At 38.5% G+C, this 9902-nt stretch overlaps 1 pseudogene; it reads right to left on the bottom strand.

The window, feature by feature from the left end:
- Positions 1 to 4380: 4380 nt before the first annotated feature.
- Positions 4381 to 5079, bottom strand: LOC118631631 (annotated as a pseudogene).
- Between the last annotated feature and the right edge of the window lie 4823 nt (positions 5080 to 9902).

Raw genomic sequence — 9902 nt, 5'->3', positions numbered from 1 at the left:
CTAGATAGTGCCCAGTGGCTAAAAGAATTCAGTCAGAATCACCTAGCCCAATCTTTCTGGACAAGTATAGAAGCAACCTTGCCTAAACTAACCTGGCTACTCTCCTTTATTTTATATTATTTTATTTTATTTTATTTTATTTATTTTATTTTTTTAATTATTTTTATTAATTTCCTTTTGTTACAGATGTTTCTCCTTCTACCCCTATTGACACCCTTCTCCCCATCCCCCCACCCCGTCACCAGCTTTGTTGTTTATGTCCATTGGTTATGCATAGATGCATATAAGTTCTGTGGTTTCTCTCTTCCCCACCACCACCCCCTCTTCTGAGGTTTGTCAGTCTGTAACCTACTTCTATGTCTCTGGGTCTATTTTGTTTATCAGTTTGTTTAGTTCATTATATTCCACAAATAAGTTAGATCATGTGATACTTATCTTTCTCTGCTTGGCTTGTTTCATTTAGCATAATACTCTCCAGGTCCCTCCATGTCGTCTCAAAGGATTAGAGAGTTTTCTTTCTTACTGCTGCATAGCATTCCATTGTGTACATGTAGCACAGCTTTTTAATCCACTCATTTACTGATGGACACGGGCTGTTTCCAGATCTTTGGCTACTCCCCTTTATAGGGCCCCTAGTATTAGCCTTCTTATTATTGCTTTTCAGACCCTGCTTCTTGCACTTGATTACTAGGTTGGTACAAAATCAACTGCAAATTTTAGTCAACCAGACAGTTGAACAATTTGTTCTAGCACACGTAAAAGGACCCCATAGCCCCATTCCCCAGGAAGTTATCTAACAATTTTTTTAAGGAGTCCGTTATGACCCCACACCTGCAGGAAGAAGACAAAGAGAAACTTTACCCTTTTTCCCTTTTTTTTAATCATCATTATAAGATGGGAATGAAAGGGTTAACAATATCTTAAAGGGTAAAGGTGAAAAGCTTGCAAAAGGTGGAAACTGTGAAAAATATGTTGCTTGCATGACCTTTGTTCAGCCTTCTGTTGAGTACGGATTATCTGGATTATCCGCAAGGCAATGAATCACCCAACAGATGCCGGATGAGATACCAGGCCAGTCCAACTGCAGAGTGGACAATGGGCCAGGCAGAGTACATCAGCAGGAACTGCCAGAAGCTAAAAGTAGAGTATATAACCCACACCCCAACTGTTATTCAAGACTGACCCCTTTTCAGCTCAGCCCACCTGCACCCAGGCACATGCAATAAAATCATTTTGCTCTACATTGGCCTTGCATTGTGGATGTGATCTCCTGCCGGCTCAGACCTTTTACTAACATACCCCTTTTTATGAATATATCCCTGGGGAGAGAGAGAAAGGCTCTCCAGAAACAGGAGTCACCAGAACCTTCCTTATACTTCATTGACATTTAAATTAATCTTTTGGGAAAGGATGGGAAGTAAAATCTCTGGTTATGTATCAGTGCTGTGGGAGAGTGTAGAACTAGGAGAGGAAGATGGTCTAAGCCTTGAGCAGCTGCCACAAATAGCTTAGATCAAAAAATAGAAGAGAGATTCAGAAAAGGAGGCTGAGAAGGAGTAGCCAGAGAAGTGTAAAACCAGAGGACTGGGCGGTGATGAAAGTCACAGGTATTGTGTTTGATGAAGGAACTATGGTAAATTACATCAAAAAGCAATGAGAAACCAGGTGAAATGACAGCATCAAAGCGTGCATTTATCTTAATAGCAAAGGTCTCTGTTGATTTTAGAGTCATTCTGGTGAAATCATGGGGCTCAAAGCCAGATGGAAGGGATGGAGGGACAAACAGGATGTGATGATAAAACAGAGGCAGTGAATGTAGAGAACATTTTGATGTTAGGCTGTGAACAAACAGGACAACCCTGAAATGGTTGTAGGGAGGGGCTGTGGGGGTCCAGAATTTTTTCTAAATAAGAAAGATTAGAACATATTTCAGTGTTGATTGGATGGGTCAAAACTGAAAATATAGGAGAAGAAGGAAACAATCGGTAGGGTAACTTTTTTCGAAGGGGAGAGAGGATGATGGGATCCCAAGTGCACATGGGAACACCAACCTTTGAAAAAAGGGAGACCTCTGGGAACAAGGAGGAAAGGGTGGGTACAGTGGCTGGCAGGCCTGTTGCAAAGTGTTAAAGGGAAAACCACAGGCCCAAAATGGTGCCACTTGTGTTAAAACCCATGATACCAAACCTAGATTAAATTTTTGTTTCTACCTCTCCCAGAAACATAATCTGAATCAACCAGTCTGTAATCTTCTGGTCAACACCACTGAGGTAATCTGTCAGGTGGGCCCCCTTCACACTTCCCACCACCACCCCCAGAGAAAGAAGAGGCAATGTGCATGATAAAAACCCTTGCCATTTCCCTCCCCACAAAAGATGACCTGGTCTAAAAAAATAAATCCTTTCTTTTCTTTTGCTAATAGCGTCCCTGCTGCACCCTTCTTTTCCATAAAAACCTTCCATTTTGGGCAACCCCTGGAGTGCCCTTCTAGTTGCTAGATGGGATGCTGCCTGATTCCTGAATTGCTAATAAAAGCAATCAATTAGATCTTCAAATTTATTTGCACAAATTTTGTTTTCTAACAAGGAAAATAAGGGAGATTTTTCTGGTGGCTTCAATTTTTTAGAAAAACAGAGAGTAAGTGTGTCTGTTCACCATGCAGGAACTAGAGAAATAGTGGCATTCTTAGTTTTTCTTTATCCTTTATCATTATTTCAGCTATGTGCAGATTCTACTAATTATGCTATTTAAGAACATTAACTGGTGCTGGTTTAACGGGATTTTTGTGTTCTATTTGCAAATGAACTGAACCTTGAAATAGGGAGATTAGAAACTGCTTGACATCACTCATTCTGCTCTCGGAATAGGTTCATTAACTGTGTTTAACTTCCAAGTCTATAAGTCAGGCAGAAATTTTCCAAATAAATGGTAGGTTAGTTCAGAAAAGATGTCTGTTATCATAGGCATGCTCTGGTAAATGCAATGAAAACTTTCAGCTTATTAAAGAATCAAGCCTAGATGGATATTGGAGATAAAGAAAAGTAAAATGATGCCTTCTGTTTTTGTGGTTTGTTTTGTTTTGTTTTTTAATTTGCTAATGTTAACAGAGATGAGTTTTCTTATGGAGACTGATTTGATCAGAAGCACAGGGAAGCAATGTTAACTGGAAAATCTTTGAACTAACACAGAAGAGCCTTTCAAATTAATCTATGACAATCAGCAGAAATGAAAATTAGTCTCTGGTAAAAAAAAAAATAATAATAATGAATCACAAGAGTAGGGAAAGGAAATAAAAAATCAGTTAAGCTATAATTTCAGTTCTGTACTATGATGACAAGCTGCCAAGGAATAAAATTTCTAGCTATGAAGAAGAAAAACTGGATAATAGGCAGGTATAGTGTGTGTGTGTGTGGACAGAAGAACAAATCTAGCACATATGTGGAACACAGGAACCGAGTTTTTAAAGTGATACTAAGCATCACAAAATAAGGGAAACTTTATACTGTGTATAATGAAAGAAAATGTTTCAAAAGCTTTATTATGAACCATGGGAAACTCACACAAAAAAATACCATTCATTAGCTGTAATTAATTTTACTAGGGTTTTCTGAAAATAACTAAACTAAAATCAAGCTGTGGCTTGGCCTAAACATATTTTATTTTATTTTATTTTATTTTTACATATTTTATCATTTTATTAGGAATAATTCCAAATGGGTTATGAAGAAGACTTATTCATTTGAGTTTGATGAGTTTTCCAAAAACTCTTAAGATATGTTCACCAATAAACAATAAAACATCAGCAGAACTATCATATACTGGGCAAAGAGTCAGGCTGATACCAAAAGCAACATGCAACATAAAAAAGATACAATATAATGACAGACAATCTGCTGGGTATTAAAAATCATCTCAATATGAACTCTTTGCTACCAGCACAGAACTAATTAGCTATTGAATCCAAACCACACCAAGGTAAGCTTGGCTGATGGAAGCCAGGAGTCAATAATGAGGGGAAAAATAATAAGTTCTCAGTGCAAGAGATCTCAATAGTGTTTTGGAGTATTTCCCTGGCTGGTACAAGCAGTATTAGAAAATCTTTTTGGCAAGGGAGAAAAATAAATATAAACAGAATGCTACATTTTGTTTTTAAATCAGCAGACTGTCCCAGGAATGATAAAGTTATCAGTAAAGTAGCAAGGGAATAACTTTAAAATATTATTTGTTGTGGGCTCAAAAAACATTCAAAACAGATTTATTTTAAGTTGTCACAACAGCTAAGTCCAGGCATTTAGGCTTAAGGGAAGTAAAATTAAAAGAGGATATTTCTTTCCCCAAGTTAAGAAGAATTTTTTTAAAACCAAGCATATTGATAAAGTGCAACATTATACTTGGCAAACAATAATTGGCAACAAAATAAGTTTAAACGCTGTAATATTCTGCCCAAACCAGTCCCAGATACTGTTTAATAACCAAGATGCAAACTAATTTTGTTGTAACAAGCCTAGACCAATTTTATCAAACATGTCCTTGGTTAGATATCCAGTTTCATTTAATGTTTTGAAAGCTCATTCGACAGCCAGTCAAGTCCCTCATACAGACCAGTTCCTTGTGTAGCACAAGTAGCTTGAACATACCATGTTCTGTTACGAAGAGACTGAAGACCTAATTTATCTGTCATTTCACTGATGGCCATAGCATTTGGCAAATCCTGTTTGTTTGCAAAAAGCAGCAACACCGCATCTTGCAACTCATCTTCCTGAAGCATTTTTTGCAGCTCTTCATCTCCTTCCTGAATTCTTTCATGATCATTGCTATCTACCACAAAAATAAGACCTTGGGTATTCTGGAAGTAATGCCTCCAGAGAGGCCTTATTTTATCTTGACCACCAACATCCCATACTGTGAAACAAATGTTCTTATATTCTACTGTTTCCACATTAAAACCAATAGTAGGAATGGTGGTGACTATCTCCCCTAACTTCAGTTTATACAGAATGGTCGTCTTGCCAGCAGCATCCAATCCAACCATCAGAATGCGCATCTGCGGGAGAAGAGGGAGGAGATGGGGAGGCCCATGGCCGTAGTTGCACTTGCGATGGGCAGGAGCAGAAGGGGTTTGGCGCCCCCCCCCCCCCCCGCCCGCCTTCTCTTTTCAGGTTCCCGGCAAACTGAGCGAGAAGGAAGAGGAGCTCAGGAAGAAAGAGGGCGGCGGGAAGGCTCGCTAGCCGGCGTGTGGGACGAAGCTCCGGAACAGGAATTAGCGGGGCGCGGACCTGCTCCACTACTGCCGGGCAGCTCCGGCTCTCGAGTTCCTAAACATATTTTAGATTAAAATAATAGGAAAAGAAATTGGGCATTAAAGAAAAAAAAAAGTCACATGCATGCCTTTGTCACATTAGTGAAGTGTTACTAGAAGTATGATCTCCATATCAGCTGGGGTCAGTCTCCTACCCTTCTGAGATTTAAACTGGTCCAGGCTCGAATTCTCATTGTTCACAGTGTGGAAATCCAAAGCCTTCCTATTCTTGGAGAACAAACCTTCTCAGGGCCAAGTCTATTTCCGGGCTTATACTTCTGGGCCTGCTGTCTCTATTTAACATTAAATTGATCCAGGAATAAAAATAATCTTTCTCGCATCGGAACGGACACCCATTTGTGAGTGTGGTACACTGGATGACACAGCAGAAGGATGTAATTAGTTGCAGGAATGGCAGATAGTTTTGTTGGGTCCTCAGTAATCCCCCTCATAGAAAATCCTTCGACCACTCTGTTTCTCCCACTGGCTGTTTGACCTCCTATCACCCAGCACACATCATGATTTTCTCTTCCTAACCTCTGCTCTCTGCCCTCTCTTCTTTGGCTCCCTCTCCCTCTCAGAAACAGAAGAAATTCCTCTATAATTCTCTTAATCAGCCTCTTTGGTGACTTTGATTCTACTGAATGCCACACCCCACAGGACCCCATCTATCCAGTGGCTAATCAAGGCATTTCCTCAAATATAGTTTCCTCCTCAAAAGGCACTCCGGTGCCAATTGCTAAGAAAATAAATCCAATACCTAAACCACACAAGTACTTCAAAAGAGTGGATTTATCACAGAGGAAAACAGCCAATTGCTTGAAAGGCTGTGTTGTATAATAGTACTATTCAACATAGCCTGCGATTATTGAAACTGAAGTCTTTTGTAGAGTCATTGTGCCTTTTGAGGGAGTTCTCCCACTGTAGGAAATGCTCGATGACATTGATGGTCACAGACAAGAAAGCTTTCAAAAAATTAAATAAATAAAACTTGAGAGAAGACTGTATTTTGCAGATGGAGATAACTTGAGTTGGGTAGCCCAACACATGCTTCCATCAGCACTGAGTCCACTTCTGTCTGCTTCAGTGGAACTTGGGGAAAAAACAGTAGCTGGCCAAGGCTCCCTGTACGGTCTAAGTCAGGGCCAGGCTGATTGATTGCCTGCCTTCCTGTTGGTAGTAAGTTCTTCATGCCTTTTAATCCTGTGTACCTCAGGCTTCCTTGCAATCAAGGCTCCTGACTCATTCCACATCCTCTCCCTTGCTGCCCAGCCATCTTGCAGGGATTCTCCTTTATCATCTGACATTCTCTTCAGATCTCCCCTGTCTAGGATGTGCTCTTCTCTATAAACAAAGCTTCCTAGTGCTGCTCAGATTCCTTCAAAAGTCATTTAGAGTATAGCTTTTGTATATGACCTCATTTTTTTCTCTCTAGAATTTTGTTTCCTCATTTGTCTCTTTTCATTTGTATGGCTGGATGGTCAAAGGGTCATATTAATCTAGACTTCTGTCCCTTTGTTCTAAGAATGTGTTTTATTTCCTTCATCTTTTTCTTCTATTATCCTTTTTTTTCCCCACCTATTTTTAGAAAGATTTTTCTTGACTAACCTTCCAACCACCCTGTTGATTCTTTTAGTTCTCATATATTTTTTATATCCAAAAGTTCATTCTTGTGCTTTGATGATTTGCTTTTTATAACAGTTTGCCCTTGTTTTGTGGGTACCATATCACCTCGTAACTCTTTGAAAATATAATTAAAATGTCTTTTGAAGTATTTTGATCCTTGCTGCATTTTCTATTTTCTCTAAGTTTTTTGTATGTTTGATTCCTGGTTTTTATGTTTTCTTTCTTTCTGAATTTCATGGTAGGAGTTCTGTTTGCATGAGCAGAATTTGTCAGTGGTGAATATCACTTAACAGCCATCTGGACTTTTCAGAGATACAAATAGAAGTATCTCTGTCTTTTACCTCAGGCCAGTCAGTTTTCCCTGAAGGGCATCCTTTATTCTTCAACCAGGTATATACTAATGAACCCAGGAGCATTCTCATCATTGTTTGGGGAAGATGCAACTTTTCTGGAGAGTGGGGTTCCTTCTGTCTTCTGCTGGTATGAGAACAGGTTACACTGAAGATCAGAGGACAGGATGTGAGGACCTGTTTCCTTAAGATGTTCAACAAATCTTTCAAAGTTTTCTGATACCTTGAGTTCCCAAGTTCTTCCAGGGTTCTAAGACATGAGCCATTTTGCTTTTTGTCTACCTGATCTTCACATTACTGCATTCACTTTTACCTTTTTCTAGACTACTAAGTCAGTTACCCCTTTTTCATCTTCCAAAAGCTTTTTGAAATCTCTCGTCTGCCATTTAATTTCTGTGGTCTTCTGGGTTCATTGCTTTAAAAAAAAACAGCCCTCTTTTGCTGTCTTTTTAGTGGTGTTATGAAAGGAAAGAGAAGTAACCACTTGCATTTAATATACCTTGTTAACTAGAGGTACAATTCTATCTTCAATCCTTCTAACCTGGTTTTCATTCTTACCACACCAGTAAAGTTACATCTATCAAAGTCACAAGCAACCTTCATATTGCTATATTTATTGAGAGTTGCTTTGACCTTATACTCCTTGATGTTTTGGCATTTAATACAACTGGCCACTCCTTGAAATTCTCTTTTCTGAAATAGAATGATTTCACATTCTAATGTTTGTTTGTTTTTTATTATTTCATCATCTGGTCCTCAGGCTTCTTCGCTTGCCCTTTTTCTTTTGCCGTATCCTAATTTTCAAATGCAAGTCCCCAGATCTTCAATCAACAAGCTGAAGACCTTGGAGAGTTATTGGTGCAGTTCTAGTTTGAAAGCTGGAAGTCTTGAGCCCAGCCAGTGTGGCTCAGTAAATTGAGCACCATGGACTGAGAGGTCCAGGTTTGATTCCTGGTCAGGGCACATGTCCAGGCTGTGGGCTCAATCCCCAGTAGAGGGTGTGCAGGAGGCAGCTGATCAATGTTTCTCTCTCTCTCTCTCTCTCTCTCTCTCTCATAGATGTTTCTCTCTCTCTTAAAAAAAATCAATAAAAACATATTTTAAAAAAAGAATGCTGGAAGCCTTGAGAAACAAGAAGAACTGATGTTTCTGTTTGAGTATGAATGCATAAAAAGACCAATACCTAGATCAGGCATCAGGCTGAAGGAGTTCCCTCTTACTTACAGGAGAATCAGCCCTTTTGGTCTATTCAGGCCTTCAGCTGTTTAGATGAGGCCCACAACATTAGGAAGAGCAATCTGCCTTACCCATCTACCAGTACAAATATTAATCTCATCTAAAAACACCTGAGCAATATTTGACTAAATATCTAGGCAGCCCAAGGCCCCATCAAAATGACACCTAAAATTAACCATCATAGTTGGTTAAACAAAAAATGTCATTCATATCAGGTAAACATAAAAGAGATACATAGAAACTTTGAATGTTTAATTTTACTTCAAACATATAAATTCATACTCATTTGCCAACCTTTTGTAGTAGACCTAAAGCTTTTTCTTTGAGCACGAATCTGGTGATTGAAGTTCTATATGGATTTTTACCCAAAACTATAACTCTTAATTCATCTTTTATATTTTCTAATGTCTGTTTCCTAAAGTAAGAAAAAGAACTTACAATCTAAAAGCAAAAATTTTTGTAGACCTTGAAAGTTCTTTTTCCTAATTCTTTTGCAGGGTTTTTATTTTATCATATTTTTGAAAAGTAATTTGCTTTCTAAAGTATTTAATTTAGTTTTCACAGTATCATTTTTCTTATGAAACTTATCATCTTAACATAATATGTAGTTTTATATTATGACAATGATAGAGTTTGGGATCAAACACAACCGAGTCTAGGGAAGCATACAACTCAATTGGTGGGTGCACAATGCATAGGCTAAATGGGGAGTAGTGTAGCAGCTTTGAAGATGAATTTGCTATGGGAATCAACCAGTATGGCCCACAGAGAGATGGGAGAGTCAATTAATTGGGATAGTCAGCTCAGTTTGCTTAGAGAGTTGCTCACCAGAGACCAAACCAAAACAACATTAAACATTAAATGTTTGTATTAAATTCATTGAGAGTCCCAATTCTAATCAAGCACCTCAGATTATAGAAACTTTTTTGAATCCTTTTGGTTATATTCATAGTTTTTACTTCCATAATTACCTTCAAATATATAATTAAAACAAATTTTTTTCAAGGCCCAACTTTTTATTTAATTAATTTATTTTTGTTATAGATGTTTCTTCTTTTTCCCCCATAGAGACCCTCCTCCTGTTTCCCCGCCTCCTCCCAGCATTGTTGTCTATGACCATAGGTTACACTTATCTGCATAAGTTCTTTGGTTTCTCTCTTCTCTCCCTCTTGCCCCCGCCTCTGAAATTTGTCAGTCTGAACCCTACTTTTATGTCTCTGGGTCTATTTTGTTCATCACCTTATTTTGTTCATTATATTCTACAAATAAGTGAGATCATGTGATACTTGTCTTTCTCTGACTGGCTTCTTTTGCTTAGCATAATACTCTCCGGGTACCTCCATGTCATCTCAAAGGATAACAAATCTTTCTTTCTTACAGCTGCATAGTAT

The sequence above is a fragment of the Molossus molossus genome, unplaced genomic scaffold (genome assembly GCF_014108415.1).
Source record: "Molossus molossus isolate mMolMol1 unplaced genomic scaffold, mMolMol1.p scaffold_m16_p_16, whole genome shotgun sequence".
NCBI classification, from domain to species: Eukaryota; Metazoa; Chordata; class Mammalia; order Chiroptera; family Molossidae; genus Molossus; species Molossus molossus.
This window is presented reverse-complemented; position numbering and strand designations above follow the sequence as displayed.